This window comes from Lissotriton vulgaris, chromosome 3_1, assembly GCF_964263255.1.
Source record: "Lissotriton vulgaris chromosome 3_1, aLisVul1.2, whole genome shotgun sequence".
NCBI lineage: Eukaryota > Metazoa > Chordata > Amphibia > Caudata > Salamandridae > Lissotriton > Lissotriton vulgaris.
The window spans coordinates 1,112,250,681-1,112,264,046 of NC_141689.1; the positions used below are offsets into that span (position 1 = coordinate 1,112,250,681).

At 42.9% G+C, this 13,366-nt stretch overlaps 1 protein-coding gene across 1 annotated transcript in view; it reads right to left on the bottom strand.

The window, feature by feature from the left end:
• BANK1 (B cell scaffold protein with ankyrin repeats 1) overlaps window positions 1-13,366 on the bottom strand; it is a 2,350,097-nt gene that overhangs the window by 1,475,557 nt on the left and 861,174 nt on the right. The window lies entirely within an intron of this gene.

Consider the following 13,366-nt stretch of genomic DNA (forward strand, 5'->3'; position numbering starts at 1 on the left):
TAACTGTATACTTGTAATAGTGATTTTATAACACACTAAGTATAATTTACTATCTATATGAATAGATAAAGTGGTGTTTGTATAAGTGTATAGCTAAGTAAATGTAAGTATGATCCATTGTTTGCAAATAGGATGACTTTATAAGTGAATAGGATGTGTGCTGGTGTGTAATGTCGATATAGGTGTATAGGTATATTTGATAGTGTTCTATTGATCATTGCCTGCATGTATGAGGGAATCTGTAGGTAAGTGATTAGATGTGTGTATTGATCTAGGAATCACTGAGTGGGTTTTTAGAAACTTGTATTTAATGTGTCAATGGATTCAAATATGGTACTCTGTTTTTTACTGTGAGTGATGAAAGGTTATACTAGTGTATGATGACGTGTATCGTCACGTGGATGATGTCATCAGTGGTGTCATCAGTGATGTCATTTGAGATGTCATCAGTGATGTCACTGACCATGTCATGAATGATGTAATATGTGACATCATCAGCAGTGGATTGCGAGCGCGCGAGATATAGTTAGTACAACTAACTATATCGGAGGAATTTCTATGGTTTTGTACGAGTGAAATGTCCAGCTAACTATAACACCCCTAAAACCTACAGTTTTTTTAGTGAATTTCCAAGGTTTTTTAAATGCTAATTCCTAACTAAATCAGGCTTGAAACCTATGTTTTTTTCAGTGAATTTCAAAGGTTTTTTAAATGCTAATTCCTAACTATGGGGTCGATTAGGATGGCGGACGGACAAAGTCCGTTCGCCATCCTGTCTGGGGCAGGGACCGTCCGCCACAAGGGCGGAGGTACCGTGCCCTGAATTAGGATGCACCCGCCACAGTGGCGGGTGCATCCCGCATTTTTAACATTGCGGCCGACGGTGCTGAAAGCACCGTCCGCGCAATGTCAAAAATGCATGTTGTGCGTTTCACAGCACAACATGAGAGGCACCGCTCGGTGCCTGCCATGTTGTACTGTGAAACGCAGGTACCCACAATGTGCACCCCCCACCCACCCTTCACCCTGGGGGCCCGCAACGGGCCCCCAAAGCAAGGACCGTATGCCTTTTCGTGGCGGCATTGCCAACACGGAAAGGCATTTCCCTCAGACCATCCTAATATGGCTCGCGGTGTCTGATAGACACCGCCACCATATTAGACCTTTTCCACCACGGTCTCAAGGCGACCGCGGTGGAAAAGCAGCAGACGATCTTCCCGTCCGCCACGGTCGCTCGCCATTGTAATGTGGCGGGGGGGAAATAGGTGGCGGACGGGCAAGGATGGCGGACGGATCGCCACCGCCTGCATGGCGGTGGCGATCCATCCGCCATCCTAATCGGCCCTTAAATCAGGCCTGAAACCTATGGTTTTTTCAGTGAATTTCAAAGGTTTTTTAAATGCTAATTCCTAAATTTATCAGGCCTGAAACCTTTGGTTTTTTCAGTGAATTTCGAAGGTTTTGTAAATGACAAATCTTAAATGTATTAATTGTTATATTTTTTTTATACTGATTTATTACATTTTTTAAACGATTTATTTTTAGATATTTTATTTTTTAAATTACATTGTAATTACATCATACATTACATTACAAAATATACTTTCGCAGAATGAATTACTTTAGTTTAAATACTTTGCAAATAGGCAATAGACTTTTAAGTACAGTAGTTACAGTTGTTGCAACGGGCAACACAATTTCAAACACAATGCAACATTGACCTTAATGTGTTTTTCTAACTAAATGCAATTAATTACTTTATGGATTACTTTTCTAACCACAGGATTGGATCCTAGATTCAGTCCTTGGACATCTCCTGTAAACGGTTGAGTAAAAGTGTTTTAGTTACAGTAGTGATTTTTAAGGAATATTATTTTATTTTAAAAGTTGACACTTAGATCTTTTTTCACATAGAATCACCAATGTTATCCTATGGGAGGAAATTCACTTAGCAGGTAAGTAGTGTTATCATAACTTTTTCTTACTCAGTGGTGAATCCTGGTTCCAGCACTGGTGCATCTCCTGTAAACAGTTGAAAGAATGTGTTTAAGTCATACAGGCGATTTTTTAGGAATATTTTTGGTTTGTGAAAATAGACACACAAACTTTTCTGGTGAAAACCAGACAATGGATTCCTATGGAAGGAAATTCAAGTTACTGGTAAGTATGGTTAGAATTACTTTTCAGGATCAGTACTGGGCTCAAAGGTGCAGCACTGAGGTCTCTCCTGATAACAGGTGAGTGATTCGTAATTCGTAATTCGGCTGATTTTAGAAGAATTTTTTAAAGTTCCAAAACTTCACACTTAGAAGAATTTTCAAGGGAAACCAGCCAATGTTAGCCTATGGAAGGAAATTCAAGTTACTGTAAGTATGGTTAGAATTACCTTATAGAATCAGTAGTGGGCTGAAAGATGCAGAACTGAGGTCTCTCCTGATAACAGGTGAGTAAATCGGAATTCATAGTTCGGCTGATTTTAGAGGAATTTTTTAAAGTTCCAAAACTCCACTCTTAGAAGAATTTTCAATGAAACCAGCAAATGTTAGCCTATGGAAGGAAATTCAAGTTACTGTAAGTATGGTTAGAATTACTTTTCAGGATCAGTAGTGTGCAGAAAGATGCAGTACTGAGGTTTCTCCTGATAACAGGTGAGTAATTCGGAATTCGTAGTTCGGCTGATTTTAGAGGAATTTTTTAAAGTTCCAAAACTCCACACTTAGTAGAATTTCCAAGTGAAACCAGTCAATGTTAACCTATGGAAGGAAATTCAAGTTACTGTAACTACGATTAGAATTACTTTTCAGGGTCAGTATTGGGCTGAAAGATGCAGCACTGAGGTCTCTCCTGATAACAGGTGAGTAAATTGGAATTCATAGTCCGGCTGATTTTTGAGGAATTTTTTTAATTTCCAAAACTCCACACTTAGTAGAATTTCCAAGTGAAACCAGTCAATGTTAGCCTATGGAAGGACATTCAAGTTACTGTAAGTATGGTTAGAATTACTTTTCAGGATCAGTAGTGCACTCAAAGATGCAGCACTGAAGTTTCTCTTGATAACAGGTGAGTAAATCGGAATTCGTAATTCGGCTGATTTTACAGGAATATTTTTCTTAATAGTAAAGGAAGGGGGCGGGGCCTGAGGTGACATGTGTGAAAACACGCCCTGTGGCGCGCTTTATATTGGGCAATTAATTCCTCTTCAATCCTGAGGTCCCCTGTGAGCCAACTAGCCCACCAGGTACCTCCAGTATGCGCCAGGGAGCTGTGTTGCAGAGAGGTGTTCAGAGGGCATGCCCCCTTTTTACAACACTCTGCAACGCAGCTCCGTGGCGCTTAATGGAGGTACCTGTTGGACAAGTTGGCCCCTAGGGGACCTCTGGATTGAAGAGGAATTAATTCCCCAACAGGGCATGTTTGCACACATATCACCTCAAGCCCAGCCCCCTACCTTCATCACTGTGCAAACGCACCCCGTAGCGCGTTCTAAGTTGGGGGATAAAGTCCCCTTGCATACTGGGGGTCCCTTGAGGCCAACTAGCCCACCAGGAACCTCCAGTAGGTGCCAGGGGGCTGCGTTGCAGAGAGGTTTAAAAAGGGGTGTGGCCTCATTACACCTCTCTGCAATGCAGCCCCCTGGTGCGTTTGCAGAGGGGGAACTAATTCCCCTTGCATGCTGGGGGTCCCTGGGGACCAACTAGCCCACCAGGAACCTCCAGTACGCGCCAGGGGGCTCCATTGCAGAGAGGTGTAATGAGGCCATGTCCCTTTTTACACCTCTCTGCAACGCAGCCCCCTGGGGCGTTTGCAGAGGGGGAACTAATTCCCCTTGCATACTTGAGGTCCCTGGGGGCCAACTAGCCCACCAGGAACCTCCAGTATGCACTCAGGAAGGTACGGAGTACAGTACAGAGTACCCCGCGATTTAAAAAAACATTGGGGCCTTGGGGGTCCTTGTGGGACCCCCTGAGCAGGCCTAGGGGATCAGGGTGTTTCTACCCTGCCCCCTTTGCCTGTTTTGCACATTTGTTTCACTGCATTCGTGTGCCTCGGTTCTACCGAGGCACAAGATGGCTACCAACACTTCCTGGCTTGGAGTATTGACAGACAGTTGACAGCCAATGACCATGCACTCTTGCTCGGGAAGGTACAGAGTACAGTACAGAGTACGGTACTTCGTACCCCACGATTTAAAAAATAAAATAAAATTGGGGGGCCTTGGGGGTCCTTGTGGGACCCCCTGAGCAGGCCTAGGGGGTCAGGGTGCATTATGCAAGGGGAATTAGTTCCCACTCTGCATACATGCCCAGGGGCTGCGTTGCAGAGAGGTGTAAAAAGGGGCGTGGCTTCATTACACTTCCCTGTGGCATGTTTTTAGGTTGAGAATTAATTCTTACTCAATCCAGAGGTCCCCTAGAGGGCAACTAGTCCAACAGGTATCTACAGTAAGCACCATGGAGCTGCGCTGCAGAGTGTTGTAAAAAGGGGGCATGCCCTCTGAACACCTGCCTGCAAAAATTTAGTAAATCAGTATAAAAAAAATAACAATTAATACATTTAAAAATTGTCATTTAAAAAACCTTCGAAATTAAATGAAAAAACCATAGGTTTCAGGCCTGATATAGTTAGGAATTAGCATTTTAAAAACCATTGAAATTCATTAAAAAATCATAGGTTTCAGGCCTTATATAGTTAGGAATTAGCTTTAAAAAAACCTTTGAAATTCACTGAAAAAACCATAGGTTTCAGGCCTTATATAGTTAGGAATTAGCATTTAAAAAACCTTGCAAATTCACTGAAAAAAACATAGGTTTCAGGCCTTATATAGTTAGGAATTAGCATTTAAAAACCTTGCAAATTCACAGAAAAACCATAGGTTTCAGGCCTTATATAGTTAGGAATTAGCATTTAAAAAACCTTGCAAATTCACTGAAAAACCCATAGGTTTCAGGCCTTATATAGTTAGGAATTAGCATTAAAAAACTTTGCAAATTCACTCAAAACACTATAAGTTTTAGGGGTGTTATAGTTAGCTGGACATTTCACTCATACAAAACCATTGAAATTACTCCTATATAGTTAGTTGTACTAACTATATTTCACGCACCTGCAATCCACTGCTGATAATGTCACATATTAGATCATTCATGACATGGTCAGTGACATCACTGATGACATCTCAAATGACATCACTGATGACATCTCTGATGACATCATCCAGTGAATGTGGTTTGCTTCGTTATTCAAATATGCATTATATATATATAGCAATTTGCATTGAAGAATGAGTGGATATATATAAATAAATATTTGGATGGAGGATTTAGTAGCAGTGTCTCACTAGTGTCTCACTAAATATAGTGGATAGTGACTAAACTGTGTGAATATCTGTATCACTTTGTCAGTTGTTGTGTAAACTGGTTCTACAGTTGGTTACTAGCTATGTGAAAGTCTATATTAGTTATTGATTAGTTAACTGAGTATTTGTATGGGAGAGTGAAAGTGTGTGTGGTTCGGTGGGGGGGGTGTGACTGTCCAAAGATGTGTGAATAGTTGAGTCAGTAGATATTTGAAGTTAAAACTACATGTTCTAACAGTTGTTTGGGTGAGTGAATCTGTTTATGGGTGTGGTGATGAGCAAATATATTTCTCAATGGTACATGTCCAACAAACTAGAAAAATAAAAGGTAGTGTATGTGTCAATTGTTGTATATAAATAAGTATACATAAGACTCAATGATTATGTGAGTGATTGTATGGATAACTGTATACTTGTAATAATGATTTTATAATTCACTAAGTATGACTTACTATCTAAATGAATAAATGAAGTGGTGTTTGTATAAGTGTGTAGATAAGTAAATATGTAAGAATGATCCATTGTTTGCGTAAGTGAGTAGGATGACTTCATATGTGAATAGGATGTGTGCTGGTGTGTAATATCGATATAGGTGTATAAGTATTTTTGATAGTGTTCTATTGTTCGTTGACAGCATGTATGAGTGAATCTACAGCTAAGTGATTAGATGTGTGTATGCATCTATGAATCTCTGAGTGGGTTTTTAGATACTTGTATTGCTGTGACAATGGATTCAAATATGATAATCTGTAGTATAGTAGATTTATTTACTAGTTTCTTAAAGGTTTGCCCAGAGATATTCGAATTCCAAAGGTCACCCAGATCAAATACTGTTTTCTAAACATTTCTTGTGAGCACCGTTGCTCCTTTGCAAGTTAATTTTGATCCAGACTAAATTAGCCAGAGCGTTTTCAGCTGCTGCTCGAAGGTTATAACAAATCTTTACAAACACCGCCTGCCTAGCGAGGGTCAGTTTTGTAAACAGAAATTCTAGCCGGATTTGCACGGAAGATGCAGACTTGGGGAGCCCAAACGTTTTTTAAAAGGTTCTTATCATCAATTTGTCTAACAAAAGAGCATCATCACCCAGCATAATCCCCATTCCGTATGCAAGGGTTGGCAACAGTAGCTTTCATAACTGATCCTATGGGCTTTAGATCGTGACCTTGAATAGATCTGGCCAGTGACGAGAAGCCATAATTAATGGCCTGCGCTTTCACCCTAATTGCCTTCTTATGGGAAACAAAGGAGCCATTTGCATCTATTTTCACTCCTAGGTATACATAGAGTTTGACCTCCTCAATTTTGTTTCCGTTGATAAACTATTTTCGATTGATCTTGGAAGGATGATTGCACAGCATCACACTTGTTTTTGAAAATGTAATTTCCAGGCCATTCTTTTCAGTATAAGCTCCCAGAGTGTTGAGCGGCTTTAGAAGTCCTTAGCGCGTGTTGCTGAACAACACCAGATCATCAGCGTAGAGGATATGTGACATTTGTTGACCTCCGATGGTCAGAGCATGAGCCATCTGTTCGTCATGCTCAGTGGAGAAATCTGCCAAAAATAAGTTAAAAAGGAAGGGGGCTAGGACACAGCCCTGTTTTATGCATAAGGATGTTTGGACCTTCCTTGATACGCAGGAGCCATCTCCAATTTTATTTTGACCCAGGTGTCTGAATATACTAGCCTAATTGCTTGTAGGATGTTCGATTGGATGCTCCAACGCTTAAGCTTGGCCCATAATTTGTTCACGGGGACATCATCAAAAGCTGCTTTAAAGGTCAATAAAGCACAAGTAAAGGGGTGTCCTCGTTGCTTTCGCTCTGTTCCTGATTAGACTCAGGGCCATAAGATTGGTTGAAGTACCTTGGCCCATTTGGAAGAGGGTTTGATTTAAGGGGATTTTTTCATAGTCATATGACCAGGATTCCAGATCATGGAGTATCAACGTTGAAAAATATTTTAACTCAACATCCATCACTGCTATTAGCCTATAGTTGCTAGGTGAACATGCCAAGCCTTTTTTTTTAAATAGGATGAAGGATGGGGCCTCTCCAGCTATCAGGAATAACATTGTTTTCCAAAATAAAAATAAACATTGATGCTATGAAAGCAGCCCATTTTGGGGAAAGATATTTTAATAAAGCCTGTGGTAGCCCATTTGGGCCGGTGCACAGTCAGCCCGGGAATTTCGATGTCTTTCTCTATTTTGGCTGCCGTAATGTTCCGCTGTACCACAGTGGTTTTATTAGGACAGAATGTACTAGCTGAAGGAATCAAATCACTCTTGAAGTATGACGTTAGATGATGTACCCAAGCTGTCTCACTGATATTGGCATTGTTTGCAGCGGCAGGGCCTTTTTTTTTTCCTATTAATTGTATACCAGAATCTTTTTGAATCATGCGTTTTGGAGGCGTGTCGTAACTGGGCCCATAGTGTTTCTTGTTTTAATTGTTTATGCTTCCAGATCTCTTTTTTTAGCCACCATCTTTCATTGCGGAGTTGTTGTAGTAGATCCAGGACTCCTGGATGTTGACGTGATTGCCAAAAACAAGTCTGCCTGTTTCCTTTCACCATGTTCCGAATTTGGACAGGCATAATTAACGATTTGCCATGATCAAGTCGAGTTCCCTTCTTGTGACACATCTCGCTATGGATTTTAGTCATATTATTGGCGAAAGTCTCCCAAGTCTCTATTGTATTAAGCTCCCATTGGGCTAGGGCCTGTAGACTTGAGACCGCATCCTCTGCTAATGAGTTGATGGAGCCAGGGCTCCACTTCAGGCATTTCAGATTTTCTGAGTATGTTTCTCCCGACAACGTATGAAAAGCCTCAAGTTTGCGCAGGGATGTGTTCACCTTGATGACCTGAGGGTTGTGGTCGCTTCCCACACAATGGCCTATCCTATAGTTGCAGATCTGATGGTAAAGGGGCATTGAAAGGAGGGTATAGTCTATGATTGATACCGTGTCAACACAGACCCTTGACCAGCCAGGTTAAATTTCAGATGCTTTCAGCCATTTAGTGCCAACAGGCCCAATAGTTTACAGGCTTTTATGAGTTCTTCTCCTGAGTTCTCCCTCCGCAAGATTGATGGCATTACTTGCTCTGGAAGGGGGCCCACTGCGTCACTATGTTCCTCTGAAGGAAGATTAAAAAGGTTACAGTTAAAGTCACCGGAAACTAGCCATTGTGACTTGGTATGGATGTCTTTTAACTGGGATAAATGAGCTGCTAATCTCCTGGAAATGTTCCTTTTTGCTTTGGATTGATGTACAGATTTGCGGTGATAATTGGTACTTTAAAATTATTATACCAACCTTCCAGATTTATTACCAGCATATTTGGGTCATCCATGAACACTTCCACTGTTTCACTTATTATATTAGTGTTTATATAAATTGCCAGGACCCCTTGTATCCTCCCTTTGGCACTCTTTCTTTCAGCTAGTTTTGTGTATTCTATGTAGAAGATGAGCGGGATAGACGTCGACGCCCATGTTTCTTGGAACATATCAAAGGTTCTCAAAAATCTTGTGAAATCTGCATCTGAAAGTTTTGTCTATAAGCCATTATTGTTCCAAGAACAAACTACCAGGCCGCCCAGAACCTTTTTTGGTGGACTTCCCTTGCATCAGTCTTGACTGCTCCAGGTTCAAGACAACATCTGCAGTAACCAACCCCAGGAAGGTTGTTACTCATTGGTTACCAGTCTTCGTGGCAAGCCAGCGGTTATGTCCTTAGTTACTCTGATAGACATTTAGTGAAATCTGAGTCCGATTTGTGATAGACCTGAGGGGAGGTCCTTCCGCCAGCTCCTCTTAGTACAAAGACGTTGGGCGCCGGTTGCTCTCTTGATGATGGCCCTGCAAGCAGTACATGGGGATATCTGTCCCCATGATAGGAATTGACTTCGATGCTCCAGGCTTTTAGATGCTTTTTCTTTTCCAAAATCCCAGCCGGAAGCACCGAGGATGAGAAGGTAACTAAAGTGGGGTCCGCGAGCTGACGTCTTCTTGCCGGCAGAAACTTAATTCCAAAGCAGGAAACATGATCTGCAGTTGCTAACCTTCTGATGCCACCTACTATACCCACTGCTCTGTAATGTTTTCTATCAAACTGTTTGCAAAATACACCAACTGTCCACCCACTGGAATCAGATGCATGTGCTGCATATGTAGCTGTATGAAACTTAAAATAGATTCAGCTTTAACCCTTTTAAAGAACACTCAAACACCTTATCTGTGGGGTCAGCTGGTAAAGAATCCTCTGCAGCTAAGGATAAGGACATACTTGCAAATAAAGAGTCCATTTTTACAGATCGAGGAAACTTTATTTAGCAAGACTACATGGCCCAAAATGTTAGTATGGCAATTATATATGAAATCCAGCTTATGTCTGATGTGTTGAATCACTTCACCCACTGAGAACCCTGGATCAGTTTTCCTTGGCATGTGTGGGGTTATCTTTGTCATCAGATAGCTGTAATATGGCTTAAGTTATTGAATTCTTTAAAGCAGTACATACATCTTTATCTATAATCTTCTTGAAATCATTATGAGATATGGATATCATGCCAAATGGTACTCGGGGGACCCAGAGGGCAACTCTTTATGTCTCCACTTTCTCCCTTCCATCCTGTAAGAGTATCAAACTCATAGTAGCCCACTGTTCGAGGCTTTAAATGCTCCCATTAGCCAATTTGAAATTATAAATGTATACATAGAAATGTTCTTGGTTGCCTGACAAGCCCCATTCTGCAAAGGCATTGTAATGCTTGATATCTGAGGTTTTCAGTAGGTCTTTCACTACTTGCTCTGAAGTAGATGGAAAGACCTGGAACCTGCCACCACTGCATCGCTCCTCAAGGGCTGTTGTAGCGTGGGGAGCATTGACTGTGCACCTCCCCATGTTAGGATCAACGTCAGTGTGCCTCCTTACAGCTTCATTTCCTCTGTTCCTGCATCTGTAATAAAAGGTTTACTCATTTGCATGGAACAAAGTCCAATGAAAATAAGGGCACCCCCTCTCTGATCATGCCAGAGCACATTTAGAGAAGATGTCCTCCTTATTACAGAAGGGGCAGCCTAAGCATCTATGACCCCTTGTGTATTAGAAAAGTTGTTCGCTAGCACTGACAAGGTGCCATCATTTGTGAAATGATGCATGATTATGCTGAACTTTGCCAGTGCTTCGTGAAATGTATGTAGCTGCAGTTATAGGGATTGCAATAGCAGCCTATAAGAGCACCTTTTCAACACTATCATCTGTCCTCACACCGTTCCATCACACGAGTTGCAGAATTTGACCATTTAAGCTTGAGATGAAGCTCTCAGCAAACTTATGCACGGATAACTTTGTAAGAGATTTCTCAAAGAACAACAGGGCCTGTATTATAGATGCAGAGCACTGTTGCTGTTTGCATCACTGCCCATCTTTAACTCCTTCGATGCTCATAATGGCTCCCGGGCATTATGAGTCACAGTAGTCGTGGGCTCATGACGGCCGGGAGCCGTCAGAATGTTGTTGCTCCGCCCACGAGTGGTTAATTCCCTGCCTGTGCGGGAGAATTAATCAGTGGGCGGAGTTCTGACCGCTCGAGGTCGTCATGAGCACACACCCACCGTGATTTATTATGGCCGGGAGTCGTCATGAGTACCTGAGCGCCACGCCCAACCCTGCCTCCCCCCTCACACCGCGGCAAAATTTTGTGCTGCGGTGAAGGGGTTGAACAGGTGTTCTGGGTGCAAACAGGGACAGTGCACCCTGCTACACATAATGCCCTGCCCTCAGGACATTCGGGGATCTGCGCCTGCTCTATGGGCACTGCTTGCAGTGAAATAAGGAGAGGCTGTTTATAAATATAGCAATCCTGTGTTTCAGAATGCAGGCTGCATGCTGCCTCCAATTTAAAGAAGGGAGAGAAATCCTCTTGCAGGCAGGTGCAGTTAGTGACTGCACCTGCCTAAAGGGCAATGTCTAGGGGATCTATTGTAGCCCTTTGGCCCTCTCAGAAGACTGGTTTAAGGAGGCACACAGACTGTGTAACACCTTTTGGTGGCATATCGTCAGTGCGCATCCTGAGGGTCTATATGCACCCAAATCCATGATATGAGTTGGGTGCAGAGGAAAAGTCATTCCCTCATTTGGAGAAGTGTGGCTCACTGGTTAGAGCAGGCAGACCCTGAAGCAGAGGTCAGACCCGGGACCAGGGTTCAATTCCCGACACGGCAGGGTCTTGAGCTCAAATGTCCACGGACTCGATAATTCTCGCTTCGGTGCCTGACCTTATCATGGGTTCACACTCTGCAACTCTGGGCATTAAGCTTGCTTAATCTCCACAACGACCCCCCGCGGCGGGATGCCTGGCTTTCACCTTGGGGATGCCCTGTAGGGGCTATCTCACAGGGAAAAGCCAGGACGGGTTCCCAAGGCAAGCGCTTAGAGACCCCTGGGTTATAAGCGCTATATAAAAATCCAACATACATACATACAATTTGCATGGGGCCATGCTCTCATGAAAATGAGGGAGTACGCTCTGAAGATAGTGCTGGCTCTACATGTGCACCAGTGCTATCAGTATTACAAAAGGGGCTGCACAATCGGCCCCCTTCTGTAATAACATAGAGCACCGAGGTACACAAAGTGGGCCGTTGCACCCCTGGGGCTTTCTGTGCGATATACCCCAGAAGGTTGCCTCCTTGACTGCAATTACCAGTTTTACAATTGCCAGGCATAAAAACTGATCTCTTTCGTTTGTTCCAATGTGTTGCTGTTTTCTAACTTTTATCAATGAAAGCAAAAAAATTGCATGGCAATAAACAGTTACAAAGATCACAGTGTGCAAGGAGTAAATAGCCAAACCTCCTAGTGCAAAGATGCAAAGGCTTGGGTGAGGTTACAGGGACCTCCTTAAACTTGAACTACTGACAATCTGCTTGATATCCAGGCGCTTTTATTGAAGCCTGGCCTGCTGGAAAATCTGAGGTTTGGGCCTGACGAGTATAAACATCCGCTTTTACTCTCAAATAACTCTCCACATGCTCTGCATGACTGATTGGAAGAAAATACACTGTAAATCTAGGGTTTGTAGGTACCTCCAGAATTCTCCAAAAAAGGGCAGACATTGACCCACCCAAACACACCCTTGTCCCATCCAGATTCAAATTCCTGGGACCGAGCCTGTTCCAACCCCTTCCCCGGAGTTTTATGTTCAAAAAATCAACAGTTAACATTTGAAACAATGTATTGTATATGTGGAATAAGAGACGCGTGTGTTTTTTGCACCCTTCCTCTAGGAAGGCGAGCAGCGCGCGTGGAGCGCTGAGGGACTCCACACTGTGTTTAATGGAACACTAATAACCCAATACATCATGTTTCATGGATCTGTCGGTTATGAATGTTTACGCCTTAGGTGGTGGGTAAGGAAGATTTGTCACAGGAAAATGAGACCGTCGACATTAAAGACATAGCCTGTTCTTTCCCCTTCAGAGGCTTGTCATTACCGAGCCGGCATCATGCCAGCTCGTGCACTCCCGCCGCCCACTCGCGGAGGGCTGCCTGCCATTCCGAATCCACTTCCGTGATACACCTTCCTCCCCTTTCCTTCTCCTTCGTGTGCCGCCCTCGCACGAGTCTGAGCTCCCCGCGAAACCAGTAGCCTTGGTTTTGCTCTTTTCTGCGCGTGTGCTTCAGGAGTGAAGCCGCAGAGATCTGCTTGGCAACCCACATAGCTGATGATTGACACTGGGTGGGTGCACGGAGGGGAATAATGACTGCTGGGGACGGGCCTCATGTTCGCGAGCATTAAGAGCGCGAGCGTCTCCTTCAGAGGAAACAGCAAGTCACATTTTAGCAGTCGATTAGTCTATTAGCCTTACTTGTTTAAGTGTATTTAATCCTCTTCAGAGTCCCAAACGGAAATTGTGTCCTTTTTATTTTTACTTGATGGGACGTTTGGTTCAATCATATTTGACAGATTTGAGTGTTAAGTTTCAAACACCCTCAG